This window comes from Epinephelus lanceolatus, chromosome 21 (assembly GCF_041903045.1).
Source record: "Epinephelus lanceolatus isolate andai-2023 chromosome 21, ASM4190304v1, whole genome shotgun sequence".
Classification (NCBI taxonomy): Eukaryota; Metazoa; Chordata; class Actinopteri; order Perciformes; family Serranidae; genus Epinephelus; species Epinephelus lanceolatus.
The window spans coordinates 31,858,627-31,879,019 of NC_135754.1; the positions used below are offsets into that span (position 1 = coordinate 31,858,627).

Consider the following 20,393-nt stretch of genomic DNA (forward strand, 5'->3'; position numbering starts at 1 on the left):
GTAACATGGGTGTTAATGGGGCTTGACTTGCTTCCGGAGCCGGCCTGAAATGGCCATTCAGGGAACTGCAGTTTTTGGCACTTCTGCTTTGATTTCATTTGTCAGCCTTAAAGGTTGCCGCTCAGTCGGATTTCATGGGCACAGACGTCATGTTTAGTCAGAGCAGGACGGAGGCACAATTGTGCTATGTTTGGCCTTGATCCCAGAGACAAGTTGTGTAGGAGAATATTTTAAACAGCATGTATGCGTAGTGTGCTGCATCATCTGTTGTCACTTGTGGATGATTACGTTTGTGAAAAAGAGCATGAAAAACAATGTGCCCCGTTCCCATGAGCAGCTGTGATTGGCGGAGGTAGTTAGTGTGATCATGATATTCACAGCTGCTGCAGGGAGGCCCATATGTGCTTATGTACAGGCCTGGAGCCTCCATGACTCCTACTTCTCTCCTCTTTTTTTATTACATGTTGCCTTGCGGCTCTCACACTCTTTTTCTCCTCTCATCATCATTTTCCCACTCACTTACTCCTCAGCTGTGTCAACTGCCCGGTATCCTGCTGTAATCCATCTCGCACCTTCTGGCTGTGGTGAAGCCCACAGGCATTCTCAGACACTGTGGTCAGGAACATGAGAAAACACAGCAATAAAAAAAAACAGACAAACAGGTCAGCAGTTTGAGATTAAGTTCTGTATCAGATTAAAAAAATGTCCCCAACCAAATAAAAAACACATCTCTGCTTCCTAACCATCTGTAGCAAGTCCAGTTTATTACAACCTAAGTCTTATTTTTATAGTTTTGGCTAAAATTAATATCAGTTTTGATAAGAAATTGGAGGTTTCATACAGGTTTTAAACAAACCTCCAGGTCAACTAGACTTATTTGGAAGATGAAACACAAGCAAACCGTAAAAATAAATACCCCGAATGTCTGATTGTCTGTACCATCACAGTTTATATACCGAATCCTTGCTTCAGCTTTGACTCACTGTACTTGCTGTAGAAATGTTGAGTACATGTACCACCTAATCTTTATCAGCGAATCTTCAAACTGAACTGAGAATACCGAATCACTGTTAGTGCTGACTGAATCGGAGGCTTTTAGCAGCTCCTGTCACACTGGTGACTGAGAGCACCATGTTCACTTCAGCTGAGATATAAAGTTGGTTACAAAAGCTGTAGAAGTACTATAATGTGTGTTTTGTTGCACCAGATGTCTGCTGAGCTATTGATCTTTTTAAACTTTGATTTTGTAGGCCTAGTTTTGTGGTAGCTTCAGGCCCCAATCAGACAGAGCACTTTTAGCAGCCTGCAGCGTAGTTCGCTCTGTATTTGTTTTTAATGTTAGCTGCCAGTATGCGTCAACTTTTGTAATCTGGTGTGTGCTGGAGCTTTAATTTCCTTTTTGTTTCATGTAATGTGTCCTGCACCCAGGAGAGAGGCACGGCTTAGCATGGGGTATCTTCAATTTTTTGAGAAAACTTCAACTCTTGACAAGTCAAGTGGTAGCCTTGTAACTCTTTATGAATCTTGCTTTGTTTTTTGATCCATGTAATTTTGTGTAAATTTATTCTGCTCTTTGGATGAATTGTAAATTATCTTTTGAAGAATGTGAAAGAAAAGTCAAATAACTACGATAATTAGTCACGTGATCCATGTATATTTAGCACACCTGTGAGTGCTCATGTGATTCTGTTGAGCAAACCCGAATAAGCCACGGGCGAAACACGTTAAATAAAATCATAGTAATTCAGTTCAGTGTGTGGTGGTTTATGTTGATTTTATCTGGTAGCCTACAGTGTTTAGTTAATTTTAGCTCACTCATCATCGCCTAACTAGGCAAGCTACAAGACACATCTAAAATGAGTTATAACCAACTACTTTCTCACATTTTACCAGGCCCATCGAATCCCATCAGATTATTTAACTGTCCCCTTCATCCAGGGGGAGCTCGTGGTACTTCCTCTGAGTTCTCCTCTTTCTGACGGTCTCATATAGCAACACTGATATCTGTTTCCCTGTGTCCTGTCCCCATATGCCCTCCACCTGTTCAGTTTTTATGCTGATTTTTAAGGGACAGGTCTGTGAGTTTACCTCACAGCAAAATAGCGATTAAGCTAAGGACAGGTGATTCAGTGATTGCACTAGCAACAATATAAAAAAGCAAAAAGTGCTCTGTCTGATCGAGGCAAGCTTCAACAAAAAGGCAGTGTGGTGTATGCTTTGTCTGATCGGGGCCTTAACCAGCAACATCCTGTACGTACCACTAAACTGAAGTCAGTAGGAATCAGTATTGTAGTCAGTGAGTCAGTGACGATAAATCTTTGAACATCTACCTCCAATTTTTTGTCGTTATGCTTACACAGTTTCTGAAATGTTACGTAGATTCCACCTTGAAGTTAAGTGGTATGCAGAATCTGGCTAAACTGTTGGCTTGTGTACAACCTCTGATCATCCGTTTCTTGCCTCGACTTTGGTGAGTACAGATCTATCATAGATAGCCCAAATTATGAAAATAAGACCCAAGTTATCTGTAATCATTCTTAAAAACCTTTGACATCTACCCACCTCTCTTCCCCTCTTCTCTGTTTCAAACTCTACTTTAGTTTTCTCCACATTTTCCTTCATTTCACTCTCACCTAACAAGGTCATATTACTCTTTATTTGACAGGTTTTCTAAAAAAATTCAATTTCAGTTTGAAGGGTAACACTTCACCATGTGTCCTTTGTTGTTTCTGAAAAGCTTGGATATCAGAAAAGAAAGTTTTTACCACTCTTGAAACACTGCTGTAACTGTCTCCATCCTTTTCGCTTTCATTTAGTTTTCTTGCAGTTAGAGGTACAGTGTGTAAGTGGGACGACCCCTCCCTGAGGCTGGTTGTTTTGGGTATTTTTAAATACATTTCTCCTCGCGCTCGGTGTGATTTCTGCCCTGGTTATAATCTCCTGCTGAGAGGCCACGAGATGGACGGCACACAGACACACTCTCCATTAAACACAGGCACTGACATGCATAAATACATAGAAGACACGCAGTCCTAAAGTGGAGGTTGTTAAGTGGAGAGGCTGGCCATGTGGTGGGAGGCAGGCTGACTGAGAGGTGGAAAGGTGGCAGGGAAGAGCGAGGGTGTGGATCAGAAGCTCCGTGGGTGGTGGGATGCACGGTTGGGCAGTAGCTGCGTCACAGTGTTGCATAAGGGCTTATGCAGGCGGAGGGGAAGTGGATCTGAAGAAATTAGCGTGGAGAGTTGTCGGTCCTGCCTGCGCACTTGGAGAAGACAAGCGATGTTGAGTATTCAAACAATGCACAGTTTATCCATCCAACCACAGTTAACTCACTCACTCACTCACTCACTCACTCACAGCCTTTCACGTTAATAGGGCTGGGCTGGCCTCGCCTCTGCAGTCCAGCCAAAAAACCCACCACCTCTTCACTGACAGCTGCACCCCTGGTCCTTCCTCGTCTCCTCCTCATCCTCAGCAGCACATTAGAAATAGATGGAGTCTTCTCTCTGTAGGTTTCTAAAATGTGGGAGGATGTTTGAGGTTTGGCCTGGATGATCCTAAATGAGGATCTTTGTGAAAACACAGAGATTTTGTGCTGTTGCAAGATGGAATGTGATGCTTTCCATGTGGGCCATCTCTTGCTGTCCAGACAAGGCAGGCATGCCAGTTTCCCCAGTGGATTCCCTTCCCACCCTCTGCCCATTTTCTCCTATAAAATAAACAGCTGTATGAACGTCCAGTCTTCTCTATACGTTGTTTTTCCTCTACAATTATGCTGTTATGCAAGCAGCTGTAAAATGAAAATGAAAGGCATGTTTTAGTTGTTCCTAATAGCCTGGTGTGCTTTCTTTATCATTTTCTCAGTTATCCAGGGTACAGTGCTGTCAACACGTCTGTATCTACAATATGTCTTTATGCTGCACCACTTCCCTATTTTCTGAGCGGCCTTTGTTCAGCGTGTGTTGGTTCCTCCATCTCTTATTGGGTTTGTTAACTTGTGTGGAACCTTTGGCACACGGTTGAACATTAGGACAATAAACCTAAGTGCTGTGGGGTGGCAGTGTTTGGATAGGGAAGAAGTGGGCCGCCACTTTAATAGTCCAGTGTGTGTGTGTGTGTGTGTGTGTGTGTGTGTGAGATAGCTTGGCAAACGCTGAACCTCATTTATCCTCATTTCTTCCTCTCTGTTACGCTGCCCTTCCCAATAGGTATCTAAATTTATTTCCTGTACCTCCTTTCTTTCCTTCCTATTTAATGAAACCTCCTGACCACTGCACAGTGCAGCTTAATACTTACTGTATGCCATGACTCTCAAACAGGCCGCACAAACTAATATCACATGTTTGTAAGTGTAATCAGACTGTAAATCTCCAGCTGTCCTTTTTATTGTCTTTGCAAATCCTGGTGTCTCTGCACCGCTATGTTTTCCATAGGGTTTCAAAGCAGGGCTAAAAGAAGAGTAAATATTGGACTTGCTTTCGTCAGTTGGACCCAAACATGACTCTAAATGATTGCTAGTGTTGTGCCATGTCTTCTGGATAAGTGGTAACTTAGGTAACTGTTTGCTAACAAGTTCACCATATCAGCTTTATAGGATGATAATAGGTCATTGTTGTGTTTACTGCTTTTTTCTGCCGGCCACAGGTGACCAAATCTCTTATCTAAAAAAGCAAAAAGTAATTGGAAATGCTCATTAAAGCTGGGGGTGGCTGGTTAAGTTTGGCTTCATTGGGCAAAAATCCCATTACATCCTTTGAGCACATTGTAATTCAAGTTGCCTGAGAGAAAACTAGACTACTGCACCTCCTCATGGCTCTGTTTTCAGGCTTTAGGTAACCTAGCCTGTAAAGGGAGACTCTGGCCAATCACAGGTCATTTCAGAGAGAGGGCATTCCTATTGGCTGCCCTACAATTGCACATAAGCGTGTATGCCTTTTGGCAAAAGCCTGATTCAGTGGCAGACAATCCTGCAGGCAAAGTTGCTATTCCAGCATTGACAACAACTACCTACACTGTAGAGCAACCCAGAGAAAGGAGGGTGGACTGATCAAAAAGACAGTTTGACAATAATCGTCAGTATCTGCAAAGCATTTCAGAAATTGAGAGAAAATGTTGCTAATAGTTTAGCCTTCTGCTAACAGGAGCTAAGGGCTCATAGCTGCGGCTTTAAGTCACATTTATGTAGCTAACGTTAGCTAGAGCCTCTCAGCATAGCGTGTCATACAGACCACTTCACTGCGAGGAGAGCGGGCAGCAGCTCCAGAGACGTATCCCCATTCAGTGTCCACAGCAACCTGAATCCAGCCAGTGCAAACTCCAGCTCCAGCCGCGCCTCCCCACTGGACCAGCGAACTTTCTGTTGCTTCCTGAGCGCAGCCACTGGCCACACTGGCACTGGGGGTTTGCACTGGCCAAATTCAAGCTGCTGCAGCCGCCAACCCAAAGGCCGTCTCCCAAGCTGCTGCCCGCTCTCCTACCGCTGAAGCAGTCCACAGTGGCGAGGAGCGAGGTGGAGGGACTATGGGGTGGCTAGCAGCTAATTCTTGTCTCATTTGTGGTGTGATGAACAGAACGAGAGTGGGAAAGGAGGGTCTGAATGAATGTGCTGTGTGCAACTGTGCAATTCAGCAAGGTTAGATAAATCAGTGTATGAGGAACAATGGGTTACTGTATGAAGCGTGTGCATATAACCGTGCTCATCTGGTGGGACGCAGCTTTAAGTGTTACCAGAAGTCACTTTGAGCGTATTTATATCTTGTTTTTGAACTTTTTCTGTGTATTATGAAACCTCCAGTTGTCACCATAAGACCCCTGAGCTATGCCATGCATTATATGTTGATTTTGGTAATTAAAGTAATCGTTACTTTTATTTCATAGTTGCAAAAGCCTGTTGAAATAAATTTAGATTATGTGTATTTGCTTATTTTGTCTGAACAGGCTTAATCTTGCATTTCATGGTGAGATACTGAACAGGCGACCGTCTCTGTCTCCCAGGGCTCTTTTTCTTTTACGTCTTTGGTCAGCTGGGAGATTGCTGACCCCTCTGCCTACAGATTAAACCTAAATCTGTGTTCTGTGTTCTCTCATCTGTCATCCGTCTATCACCAGTGTCAGGTTTTAGGAGATAATAACTGTCTTTGCTCTGAATATCCTCCAGGACACCCATATAGATGTCCAAATGTTATGTAGATATGCAGAGCAATTTGAGGACTGCACAGATGCACAAACCTTACCTCTGTTCTCCTTTGGCCTTTATTCAGGTCGACACTCTGAGCTTTCACAGGCCATCGACTGATTGGCTTTACTGTTGTGTGTTCAGAGGCTTGTGAATGGTGTGAAAAGGTGAAGGAAAGATGGTGACAGACAGGAGGAGGCAGATTTTATTTGATAGTCTAAATAGAAATGGAGAGAAGGATAAAGCTGGGATGTTGATTCTTTTCATAGATTGAGTAGTAATGTAGTATGCTTGATCCAGATCAAGCAATCACACAGAAAAGAAATCTATCATAATGGCCCAAATATTAGACAACCTCGACCATAAGACATAAAAGTAAAACATGAAATACTTTAATTAAATTATATTGTCAGTCCCACTTTGTGTCAGTCACATACTCACACATAGGCTCTCTGTAAGAAGTTTTTTTGTTTTGTTTTGTTTTTCCAAGAGCTAGCATTTTTCAGTCTGGTTTTTTGAGGGGTTTTTTATCATCTGTGACAGCAGCAGTTCTTGGCTGCTTGACAGATAATTTGGTCCCCGGTCTGTTTCTGCAGTTCATGTCAGGAGACTCTTTTTCAAAAGTAATTTCCAGTAAAAATATCATTCATGTTCAGGTCATTATGGTGTTTTTGGAATGCCATCTTGGCCATGCAGCATCAGTTTGTTTGTTTATTTATGTATTTATTTATTTTCCCAAATACACAGTCCAAAGATATTGAAGGTAAAATGATCAGTAAAGCCGGGCACAGACTACATGAGAATCAAGCTGATTTTGGGCTTAATTTTCCTCCTGACAATCGTCAGCAAAGCCCCAATTTTTTAATGGTTCTAAAGATCTTCTTGTCAGATCCTTCTGTGGTATGATGTGTATTAAAAGAGTGTTTCTTACTTGGGGCGTCGGTGGCTTAAAGGGAAATTTCGGTTTATTTCAACCTGTCTCCTATCGTCCTAAATTTGTTTCAAACGACTAGTGACATAAAAATAATAGTTAGCATGTTAGCCGTTAGCCTAGATACAGCCGGGGCGCATAGTAGCGTCAGACCTGTTAAAACGTCAGTGAACGGGCAACCTTCAAGTGCAAAGTTAGTCCACTAAACAAGCTTTTTTTCCACAAAGACCACCTCATATCGTTAGGATAAATGTCAGAGAACATACAGAAAACGACATGTAAACGTGTTGTCTTACCTTACCGGTGTGCTGCCATGTTTGTTTACCATCTAGCTCTGCTTTCCAAAGCATGGCCGAAATATATCTCGCCAGCTCTAGATAAAGCCCAGCTGGATACTACTCCAGGTGGAGGTGTCTCGTCCTCGGTCACATCCAGACCTTGAAAATAAGGCTGCAACCGGTCCCATTCCTTGCAACAGAAGCATTCCTCTTCTGTGGGCACTGGGGCACAGCATTCACAGGTACACCACCAATCTCCAGAGCTACGCAGCCTTGCAGCAGCCATTCCTCCTCTCTCGTCCTCTAACGTTACCTGTTGCGCCTCTCTCTCTCTCTGCAAAATCAAATTCCTCCTCCACAAAGTCGAAGTCTGGCAAAAAGTCAGCCATTATTCTATAAATCTTTCATAAAATAAATGAATGAACTTTTCAGGCTACTGTCCGGTTCTGCCTTCCAGCTGTTGCTGCTTGTTCTCGCAAGATTTCAGGCACGGTATGAGATCGCTACTTGTTCTCGCGATATTTTGGCCGCGCTTTGGAAAGCAGAGCTAAATGGGTTTGATGGCCGGGGCGACGCGGCAAAGAAACAAACAAAGAAGAAGAACAACAAAGAAGAAGAAGTAGAAGCAGAAGTACAAAACAGAAGTTAGAAGAAGAAGGCAGACATAAGAAAGACGATTATCAAAAAAAAAAGCCGGCTATTTTGTCGCTTTCTGTTGACGTCACATCCCGCCTTGAGTATATCCAATCAGCACCAAGTAAACCCCAAGCCCCACCCAGGAGTTTTTCGGGGCCGTTCTGAATACCTACTCCGAGGCAGGGACTTGTTTAGCCCCTGTAAAAGTTCTGAAACTCTGTTCTTCGGGGGTGGTTCCTGCGGTGGAGACACGCACCAACAGCCCCAGCCCTGTAAAATTACCCCGAAGTTCCTGCGGTGGAAACGGGCCTTCAGTGGATAGAGCAGGCGCCCCATGTACAAGGCTGTTGCCGCAGCGGCCCCGCTTCGAGTCCAGCCCGTGGCCCTTTGCTGCATGTCACTCCCTCTCTCTCTCTCTCTCTCCCCCTTTCACACTCACCTGTCCTGTCAATTAAAGGCTAAAATGCCCAGAAAAATATCTTTTAAAAAAAAAAGTGTTTCTTATACCCCCTGATCTGCTTGGAAGTCCATCCTGGCCAGTGCAGAGAAGCCAGTGCATCTCTGCTCTTGTTGACATGGAAAATCCCCCTCAGTCTCAACCATTTCAAATCGCAAATATTAAATGTTTAATACTCACTATTTGAAACTGAAGTAAATATAAAGTGTTGTAATGTTGAAATGGGTGCCGCCACAATGACAGAATTCTTCTCGAATTTAACATTACATGTCATTATGTGTGGGGTGTCTCTTACATGTTCAACATTAGTTAAGATTTGAAAATCTTTAAGTGTGGGCCAGGCTTAATCAATTCATCTATTTGTATAGAAACACTTAATGCGGACATAAAATCCTCTCTATACTGACTGGTGGTCACCTGTTTCATCTATCACCATTTCAAACAGAAGTCTCCGTCCACTGCAGGTGTTTGTCTGTTCATTATCTGCTTTGAATTTTCATGAAACCAGTTCATGTCTCCTTCAAAGGAACTTTCTGAAAGGGCTTCACTCGTACAAATTTGTTCTTGATGAAACGTCTTTGCCCTCTGATGGAGAAGAACAAGTAACTTCTCATCTTCACTGCTCCACTTCATTGATTGTTGATTGATTTGTGGGTCAGTTAGCAGGTCATAGTGAGGTTTAGTGGTATTGAAATCTGTCTTTGAAGGTGCCCGTTCAGCGTATGAATAATGTAATGAAATGGTAATCTGCCCTGTTGTCATGCAGTGCTCTCTGTATGTCTCCCTCTGCTGTTTGGTGTTTTTTTTAATGTGGACAAGCAGGTGAGGGGAGCAGCCCACCCTTAAACACCAGTTTATGATTTGTAATTTGATTGTATTTAAAACAACTGTTCAGATATTACTTTACAGGGCTCAGAGTTCACACTGTATTTTGGCACTATCTCAGAGCAACATTTACAGTTAGGAACCGTCTTAAAGCCATCTGGATGGAGCTACATTACATGTGGGAAGCCACAGTCTCCTCAGCAATTCCATCTGTCTGTAACATATTAATACAGTATGTTCGGCACAGATGGGCGAGCTGAGGGCTTGTTCAGCTTTAAGTAAAGCCCATACAGTTGCAATAACCCTGCAGGCAGTTGGTAACGTTAATTTTAGCAAACATCCCTGATGCTGCTGATAAAACAGGATGCACATTAACCAGTTCGCTGCTACTCCACTCTCACTGTGTTTCAGCTCCTAGTCAGTGCACCACAGTCTGATGGTATTTATCTTAGTGTTATTAAATTATTGACTCACATACTGCTGTTTTATCCTATTATTTAGACAAAACAATTCCACGCATAAGGCGTAGTTATTACAGAGATTACTAGGAGGCATTTAGAGTGTGCATGCCTCTGCCAAAGTCTTTACAGTCCTCTGAATTTGTTTTTAAATACAATAAACTGTTGAGAAAACTTGGATCTGCATCAAATAAACAACCTTATAAGTGCCAGATTTTTATTTAGAAATTCTCAGCATGCAATATTTCATTACAAAGTGGCACCAGTGTTATTTTAAAGCTTTTTGTCTCAGCTTCATTTTCAGTAATTACTACCATCTTATCGTCGTTCTTTACCAGTGGGTCCCATCACGTGTATGAGAATATTTCAGATGCTATAGAGTGTATTGTTCTGATGTGTTTGTAATGACTTGACCTGCTGGCTATTGGCGTCATGTGTGTTTAATCAAGCCCAAGATGACTGAGTGTTGGGTTCACATGTAGAGTAACCCACACATAGAGTGACTCATCATGCATGCCTCATTTACACAGACGAACATGGACTGAAGCATTTGCACTTTTTTTCACTGTCTGTACAGAAACCCTGTAATGTACAAACATTTCAAATCTGCAAGTCTGAATCTGTTTATTTTCTATGTGGTAGTGCTCCTTTGCTGCACTATACTTTTTTTCCTGACCACTGCACCATAGAAGAAGACAAATGACAGTTTTTAAGGCGCATCTCAACTCTTGGGAACCATAGAAATTATTTTTAAAAATCCCTGATCCACGCCAAAAATAAATAACATTGTTCCTGAAAGTATGAAAACATCAAACTTAGAAATACTTCAAAATAAAAGCTCTGTGCTGGAAAGTTACTGTGTTTTAAAATTAAGTGTGTTTTTGACAAACTTGACACATTTGCAAGCACGAACCACTTTTGGACAGCAACCCACCAGTTAGTTGGGAGCCACTGCTTTAGGGTACAGTGACAACTGATAAAGGTAAAATGTTTCACAATATATTATAAATGAAACAATGTGGTGCTCAAGAGACTGTGTGTGGCCTAAAAGTCATATTCCACATGGTAAGGAAGATGTTTTTTTGGCACACACCACATCAAAAATCAAAATTAAATGCCAAAATGACCATTCCCACTAAAATCGCAACTCGTATCGCAGTAACAATATCTGTCAAAATGACGGCAAGATGATTTTTTTTTTCTGCATATTATGCAGCCCTGGTTCTATGCCTGTCTCCAGACTCACTGCCAGGCAGGCAGCATCTCTAACGTTGGTCAGTTTGTTGTATTTTTCCTGGCGAATATCATACAATATCTGCTGGTTAGATATGGAAACACTCATTTCCTTCCATGCATACTTCCTTTGCTGTTGGTTGAGGCTGCAACTTTGCCGGTCAGTCTTCACCAAAGTTGAACTCCTTTACCACCCGAAGTGAATGTTGTATTCGCCCTTCTGCTCACACTGAATGGAAGTAATTGGGAGACGAATATTCACTCGTGTGACTGAACGCTAATCCTGTTAACAGAATATCTTTAAGTTTAAGATACAGGGCTACTGGTTGCTTGGGTTGTTCTGTTGAAATTTCAAGGTGGTCGTAAAATGTCTTCAATTAAGTTTTCTTAATGTAAGGCTTTAAAAAGTCTCAAAATTCTTTAGTTTAGATTTGATGGGTCTTAAATATTTTTGGTCACATTACTGCGAAAATTTATCCAGCCTGACAGACCCGATAACTCTTTACAATCTCTGGACAGTCTGAAGACTTGCAATTATAAATATCATTTATGACAGCGCTAAGATTTTGTTTTCTTTTTACATTAAACACATTAAACTTGAATTCACCCAATTGTTATTTTTCTTTACTGTTCATTTTGAACTGACATCAGTGTGTTTACTTGGAAAGAGTGCTTACACACGTGTCACATGCAGATTTGGTCTTAAATGTCATATAAGGTGGTGTTAAAAAGGTCTTAAAAAGTCTTAAATTTACCTTTGTCATATCTGTAGACACCCTGAACTTTTGTCAGTTTACAGACATTTATCGCAACTTGTGATATGATACAGTAAGTAAGAGAATCATAATGTAAATTTTTATTGCATAGCATAAGTAAGCACATTGTCCCTGTCAGTTAGTCTCTAAATACTGTGTAAATAACTCATGTACAGTGATTCTTAGAAATATGATCTCTTAAGGCACAACTGGCAGTTAGTTCAGCACTTAGGTTCTGCAGATTTATATGAAATTCAATGATACTCTTACAATAAGAGGGACAAATTACACCTTGAAAATTGGCCTGGAAATGGGAGACTGCAGAATTGTAGCTGGGAGGTTTAACGCAGTGGTTTGGTTCCCATACAGCAGATACTGTCTGTATACTTTTCCAGCACCATATGCTGCTATTACTGTATTTCTTCTTCTGTTAGTGTTGGTAGTTCGTTCTGCCTGACGGGATATTGCTTACAGAAAACATGATTGTGCCAACTGTAATTTAAGGTATGTGAATAGCCAGTCTAAAATAATGACTGTCTGGTCTGCTCACCTCTGGCACTTCTCATCGTCTTTTCTCATGCTCTTCTCCTCCAAACTTAAATATTACTTTACCGCTAATACACCAGTTTAATGAGACACAGATGGACTCTGTACTTCTTTCCAGATGGTGGCAGTGTGCTTCTTACCTTCCTTTGTCTTTTTGGATGTAAAGGCAGAATTTGATCCACATTTTTCCTATTTCATTTGAGGAACAGGTATTTTTCCACTTGGAAGCTGTGTTTGTCTGAAGTTTAAACCTCATGTAACCATCGAAAATGACTTTAAGTTGTTGGGACAACAGCAGCGTTTTTACTGTACCCAGGGGATACTTGTTTAGTGAACAGGGTACTAGTTCTGGGCTCAGTCTCTGCTCTTGTTGACATGGAAAATCCCCCTCAGTCCCGACCATGTGAAGCCTTCTTAACGTCATGACTCAGATTTTCCTCTTTCCTGCTGACTTCTATAAACACACTTGTCACATTTCAGGTTTTCCAACTCTCCACAGTGGTAGTAGTCTCACTGCCTCTCTTCTGCTGATTCAACAACATGCATTGTTTCTTGCCTTTCATCCCCTCAGTTTGGGAGAACAGAGGGAGACGAAGAGAGAATGAAGAGCTGCTCGCCGTGTGACTTCTTGGGATGCTCGAGCGACCTGAACCTCATGCTTTTTTAAGGCCTCCAGAAGCGAAACACAGGGTGTCATTAACAGGTAAGTGGAGTCTTTTGGATGAAATGTGGTTTAAATTTGAACAAGAGAGACATCTGAACTTTTTGGCTGTTCCCTGACATGTGAAACGAGACCTACCATCTTTTTCTCTGATCTCAAAGTTTGATTTTAGGGTTAGGGTTTACAAACATTCTCGGATAACTGCGGGAAAGTCACTGCTTTAATTTGTGTTAATTATATGACATCTGAAACCGAGAATTTCTTTATTGACGTTAAGAATTGGCTGCGGACATTGCAGTGTGCATCCCACTATGTGTGGATGTTAACACATTCCTGCTGCGTGGGAGTTAGCAACAGATCTTAATCATGGATGGGGTTTTGCTGTAATTCCAGAGCTGGAAGCGTAACCCTAATCTCTTTGGCACATTATACAGTAAATCAGAGTGTGGCTAAATCGGGTCCCTGCCAACTCAATACAGCCATCCCATTTCTGTGGATTTATGACTGGACTTACGAGGAGTAGTTATTTCAATCTACAAAGCTCTCCCTCTGTCTCCTTTGTTTTCATTTGTGTCTGAGACTGATGAGCCACCCCCTGCCAAGCACTAAACCTTCGCACTAGTTTTATTTCGGAGGTGTTTCTGGATTGCTTTGCACCGTGGTGGATTATTTTGGAAGTAAGCGGTCCAAAGGGCCGGCTGGTTGAGGCCACTTTTAGCTGCAGTGTCCAGAGGGAGTGATGTCCCCATGCAGGACATTGATGGATGGCCTAGCTTTCTGTCGGCTTCTGGTCCCAGACGTGAGGCGTTGTTATGAAAATATAGAAGGAAGCAGGCTGACGGGCTGCAGAGAGACGGCAGCTCGGCCTGTGATGGATGACCACCTGCTGGGCATCCGCTATAGATACAGATAAACTAGAATTGTGGCCTCCGAGGAGCCGCTTTCAATGTTCACCAGAAATTGGCCCCGCAGAAGGCACTCCTAAATGTTTTGTGTATCTCTGAAGGATAATAAACTTTATGTGACTTATGAGGATAAACCAGAAACCACCAGACAGATGTACCCAGCATTACTGCAAAGCCACACTGGAATTTTGTGTTGTAACTGGAATTTTGCTTCAGTTTCCTTCATGGTTTTTCCTCGGCGGGGAAAGAAGCCACAGAGTTGTCATTTTACTTTGCTGCTTCAGCCTCTAAATCAACTCCATCAGAAGGGGCTGAGTCATGTTAGCCCCCCCCCCAGCCTATAAAGAGGCAGTGTTAATGGTGGCATTCACAGAGGTGATTTGCAACCTGCCTCTTTATCCCAGCACTGGTGGCCTCGGGGCGGCTGATTGATGGTGTTTGTCGTCCAATCTCGGACTCCAACTGAGAGTCGTTTCTGTGGCTTTGGCTGCAGGGAGACAGGACTTGTGGCACATTCAGTGTTCTCCAGACCTCCCGTTGAGACGTGCCCAAGAACGACCTTGACCTTCCTCTTCCATCTCAGTGCTTGAAGGACAAACTTTGTGCCTACCAGTGTGACCCAGTTATAGGAGCAAGGAGAGAGAGGGGGAGTTGAGAAGATAAAGGGAGAGGGACAGATCTGTGTTTGTGTGTGTGTAAGGCGGTGGCAGGGCATAGCCTACTTCTCGTACCCTACTTTACCCCTCTTTTCATCACGGAGCTGAGCAGCTGAGCTCTGACTACACCATCTCATCCTGTTGTTTCTCTTTTTTTAAATTCATTTTGGCCAGATGGTGGATTACAGGTCAAGGCAAAGGCTGCATGCTGCCGCTGTGACAAGAAAATACTATTTTGGTGATCCACTGGTTACTCAGGATTGTAGGGACTCTAAATATCTTATCAAAGATGTTTCTAGGTTTAACCAGGGCACAAATTCACACATGAATGTCCCATGTTAATTAAAGCAAACAGGAGAAACATGAGATTTGAATTTATTTATTTAACGTCAAAACTTGTGCTTAAAGCTACAATTAACAATATTTTTATAGTAACAATTGTTTGTGACTTCATGTCATGTGAAAGGGGTTGTTCATCGCATTTTTCAGCTCATTGTTTTGGGTTTCTGACCTACAACTGTGCCATTTTGTTTGACTCCGGCTGCTTTCAACAACCTGATTTCCAGCAGCACCAGGCAGCTGTTTTCAGTGAAAATCCTCTGCCACTGTTGGCAGCTAGCTTTAGCTGCTAAAGAGCCAAATACTTCCCTCACGAGTTACTGGAGACGAAAGCAGAGCTGAGTGAATATCGGACTTACACTCATCAGGTGCCCAGAAACACAACTCAGAATGAATAATAATGTTGCTCCATGTCTGCTGGATTTGTAAATGATTATATAGCAACTTAATAAGGTGATAACTAGTTGGTGTTGTGGTTGCAGATTGTCGTCCTTCCCCCCAGGTGACCAAAAAACTGTTAATGCAAGTTTAAAATGTACATATTAAACCTAATTTTTGATATTTATGACCAGCATTTTTCATCAATAGCCATTCATGTATTTAGATAACATAGAGATTCATAAAATCAGTGAGCTGACTCAGTATGTGTCCGTTATATAACAATATTAAGCTGGAGTTTTCTTACACTAGCTACTGTCAACCACCACAAGCTAATGAAGACATAGACTGTGTTCAGACTTGCATACTATTATACTGCCGACTACATACTCAATCTGTATGTATTGCATACTACTTAGTAAATGAAAGATTAAACATGCCATCAACAACAGACTATTATAGTAGTAGTATACTCAAGCATCACGACTGTATCACATGACTAAGGGGCTGGTCTGACATGGCCAGTGACTCTCACATCTCTGAAAATGTCACAGTAAATTTCCAAACAGATGTTATCTAAATAAGATTTAAATAAATTTAAACACAACACTTTTACTGTGAGCAGTTGCCCACTCAAGTCTGTAACAACGATGAACTGCTGTCAGTTCAAGACCCTGGTAAAGACAACGAGCACGCAGGTGGGCCTCTGCAACAGTTTCTGACAGTTTGTGCAGAAATTCTATGCCTGTACAAACCAATTGCTGCATCAGCTGTCCAGGTGCATAGTCTCAGATGATCTCGCAGGTAAAGACGCTGGATGTGGTCTGGTCTATTCTGTGGTTGTGAGGCTGGTGAGATTCATGGAGACAACATTGGAGACAGCTTATGATAGGGAAATGACGGTCACTTAGTTGGCAACAGCTCTGGTGGACATTCCTTTCGTCAGCCAGCCAATGGCATGCTCCCTCAAAACTTATGACATCTGTGGCATCGTGTTGTGTGATCAAATTGGACATTTCATAGTGGCCTTTTGTTGTGACCAGCCCAAAACACACCTGTGTAGTAATCCCACTGTTTAATCAGCATATAAATATGTCACACCTGTCTGATGGGTGGATTATCTTGAAAATGAGAAGGGCTCACTAACAAATGTACAACCAAAATTTAAGAGAAAAAAAGTCTTTTGTGCACTTAAAAGAATTCTAAGATTTATTTTTGGTGGGGGGTGGGGGGGGCTTTTGCCTTTCATGTACAGGACAGAGTGAAACAGGGTAAGAGAGAAAGCGGGGGGTGACATGCATGTTCAACCCTGAATGATTTCTTTTGCTCACACAAAACTATTTTTAGTCGCAAGTGCAAGTCAAATGCTCGCACTGTAGAGCTCTGTACTGGAAAACCAATCACTGTAGCATATATAAACAAATCTAGCCTACAAGTAAAAATAAATGAATAATAACTTTCACTGCTTAAAGATACTCGATAGCTCAGCTAATACCTGACATGTCACTGGAAAACAAACCACTGCAGCAGCATATTGAGTGCCAGGTGGCCAGCGTGCACCATTATTGGACGGCGCATGGACACTCACCCTCTTGCAATTGGACTTTGTACTACGGAACTTAGGTACCACAGTACTATGGTACTCCAACATTATGGTATCATATGTACCGTGGTGTTTTAGTACCGCGGTCTACCGTTGGTACCAGCATACCGTGCAACACTACACTACGCTACAGACGCCCCAGAATTCTTAAATTTTTAAGTTAAACCGTTGAAAAATGGGAGCAAAATCAAACCATTGTGTTTACATTTTTGTTCAGTGTAGTGACTATAACTCCTGAAAAACAGTTGTTAACCTGGCTCAAAGTCTCCGCCATTTCTGCAGTGCATTGTGGGGCAGATGAGTGTGTCCAGTAAACCCCTGTCTCATACTCATAAATTCTTGCTAGTGCTGTATGCATCTGGGCACTTCTCGCATTCACAAAATATCCATACAAAGCAGTGTGAATGCCCTGCATAATCGATTTTACGTCATACTAGGCATGAATATTGTGTTAGTGTGTGACTTCAAACACAGCCATACTTTATGTGCATTAGTCATACATCCAGCTCTGCCTTTTGAAATATTACAATCCTCTCTTGTCATTGCTTTTAGGGAACATCGATACTGATGTTTGACAGGTTTACCTCCTTTAATTCAGAGTGACGGCTTCTTTAATTAAGAATTTGCTCAGTAATTAACTGAGCTTTGATGTGTGCCTATCTATGTTTTTAGATCAGATTGACAGATGAGAAGCAGGACTGCAGTGTTTGATGAATCCTATTATAACGTCTGCATCCTGAAACTTTAGTCTCGCTTCCACCAGTTTCCCCTCTTTCTCCCTAAACCTCACAAGCTTTTTTTCCTCCTCTTTTCACTCACGTCTTCTGAAGTTTTTGTCTTTAATGCCCTTAGATGAAGACTCAATTTTGACAGATGAAAAGGCTGAAATCCAGGAAGCACATCTGTGGCAAATGCAGACTTTTTAAAGTGAGATGATACCCTCATGCAGTTCCGCTTTCTTTTTACTCTCCATTCCTTTCTACTTGAAATGGGAATGGAAAGTAGAATGGTCTTTAACTGACAGCTCGCCTTTCCCTGGCTTTCCGTTCCTTTCTCCTTTCTCTTCTTTTTACTGCCTGACAAAAGCAGCGGAGGACTTTGCAGAGTGTAGTTTCTTTGGTCAAAGGAAATGGGAGAGGAGGAGTGGAGCAGGGAGAGAGGAGGTGTATCTGTCAGAGAGAGGCTGGGCTGTGTTGAGAGGAGGAGGAGGTGGGAGTCAGGAAAGGGGGGCACAAGAGAGAGGAAGGGGAGGAGACTGTGCTCCCATTCACATTGGCGGCATTTGGCTTGAGAATGAGCCAGGGAGTTAGAGAAGTTTTCCTCAGGAGGGTTGGTCAGAAACAGAGCCGAACATCCAGGAGAACAGGAGCATGGTGAATGTTTGAGCCGACTGAACCTGAGACGCTGAAGGAGCTGAGGCTGGGTGATAAGAAGTAGCTGGGCAGGACACCAGAGCAGATATGCAGGGAGCAAACTGGGGTAAGAAACCTGGAAGGGAGGAACGTTGGAGAAAGGGGAAGTTGACTTTATTACTGTGGCAATCAAGGTGACAGGAAGGTTTGTGTTTCAGCCAATGTTTGGCCTTTTACTGTCACTGTGAAAGAATAATTTGCTCCATAAAGATGTGTTGTGCAGGTTTAGAGCTGCAATGACTTGTTGATTAAAATATTAGTTGATTGACAAAATTAATTGACAGCTATTTTGATAATCGGTTAATCAGGTTTCATCATTTCGCGTTTTTCTAAAGCAAAAATGGAAAAATGTCTCCATCCTCACATGTGACAGTTTGCTGTTTCTTGTAAATTGAATACTTTGGGCCTCTGGGAAATCGTGAATGCTGCTTTTTCAATATTTTTAATGTTTCTAAATGATTGATCAACTATAAGAGAAAATAATCAGCAGATTAATTGATAATGAAAAAAAATCATCAGTCGCATTAAGTAAAAAATGGACAAGCTGACGCTGACTTTCGCTCTCCTTTACTGCTCATTAATCCAGAAGTGTGTGTGTAGAACTGCAATGATTAATTGATTAATCGATTAGTTGACAACTATCAAATTAATTGCCAACTTATTTGATTTATCAGTTAATCAGTTTGAGTAATTTCATAAGAAAAAAGTCTAAATTCTGATTTCAGCTTCTTAAATGTGACCATTTTCTGGTTTCTTTGCTCCTCTGTGATGGTAAACTGAAAATCTTTGGGTTGTGGACAAAACAATACATTTTTTAGATCAAAACAGATGATTCGACAATGAAATGAATCACTAGTTGCAGCCCTGAATGTGTGTTGGGAGGCCTCTGCTCTCTTTCAGTGCAGTATAATCATTGACGGTGTTCAGTGCACCATTCAAACAAACCTGCCAGCCTGCATTAGAAGTGCCTGTTTAGTTAACTGTTTTCTTTTTTTGTGGGCCACCACTTCTGTTAATCCAAAGGGGCTACTAATCAAAAAGATAATGGTTTTCTGTTTATTTGACCTTTATTTACTTGGAAAATCATTTAAAATCCTGTTCAACAAAGGCAGCAATAACAGTGAGTTACTGACAGATTACACAAAATATGTTACAAAAGGTGTACGTAATTAGTGCCAAAACAAATAGTCGATTAACCGGTTAGACTATCCACGAAAGTAATCGCCAAGTTTTTACAGTAAATTATTGTTTAATCCAGTTTTCTTTTTATGTGGGCCGCCACTTCTGTTAATCCAAACAAGCCACGTAGTTTATAATATACCATGTACGTTATAATCAAAAAGATAATGGTTTTCTGTTTATTTGACCTTTGTTTACTAGGAAAATCATTAAAAATCCTGTCCAAGAAAGTCAGCAATAACACTGGTAACGCAAAACATATCACAAAAGGTGCATGTAATAAGTGTCAAAACAAATCGTCGAAAAACCAGTTAGTGAATCCACTAAAGTATTCACCGAGTTTTGATAATCACTTATTTGTTTAAGTCAGTTCCAAGCAAAAACAGGAAACATTTTATGTTTTTAACAACTCAATTATGAGGATTGTAAATTTAATATCTGTTTGACGATGTCACCTTGAGCACTTGCCACTATTTCCTGTCATTTGAATAGACGAAACAGTAAAGTTAATCCAGCTCCAGTTGGGGACAGTAACATTTGGCACGGTGACCGTTGTGTCTGGGGTGTGAGGTGTCTGCCTGTAGAAAGGTAGGTTGTCTACAAAACTAAAATAGCTTTGTTACACTTTCCCTCTGTGCTCCAGTTTCCAGAGAAGGGGCAGAATAAGGAGACGGGAGGGGGGAAGTGGGATTCAGAAGTTTGGGCACAGAGAGAGATGGAGAGTGGAGGAGGGGATCTCCAGACTCATTTGTTTGTTCCCTCATGCAGACGCTCCCTGCTGAAAACTGAGACCCCTCTCCTGCCTTTCATTCTGTCTCTTTCTCTCCACATCTTCCTCGAGTCAGAGGTGGTGTTGCTCTCAGTGATGAGGGCCGGTATAAAGGGAGTTTCTCCCCCCCCCCACACACAATCCCAACACTTCAACTGGTATGGGGAATATTTTTAGACGCTCACCTCTGAGGCTGT

General features: G+C 41.9%; 1 protein-coding gene across 3 annotated transcripts in view; it reads left to right on the top strand.

The window, feature by feature from the left end:
• LOC117246789 (leucine zipper putative tumor suppressor 2 homolog) overlaps positions 1–20,393 on the top strand; it is a 50,572-nt gene that overhangs the window by 12,199 nt on the left and 17,980 nt on the right. Inside the window, exon 2 of one of the 3 annotated variants that reach the window (XM_033610761.2) lies at positions 12,866–12,997. The exons of 1 other annotated variant lie outside the window; for it this stretch is intronic. The gene's annotated coding sequence lies outside the window, so the exon portion shown is untranslated. Of the gene's footprint in view, positions 1–12,865; positions 12,998–18,065; positions 18,316–20,393 lie in introns of those variants that run through there. One more of the 3 variants, XM_033610762.2, reaches the window with a different exon arrangement.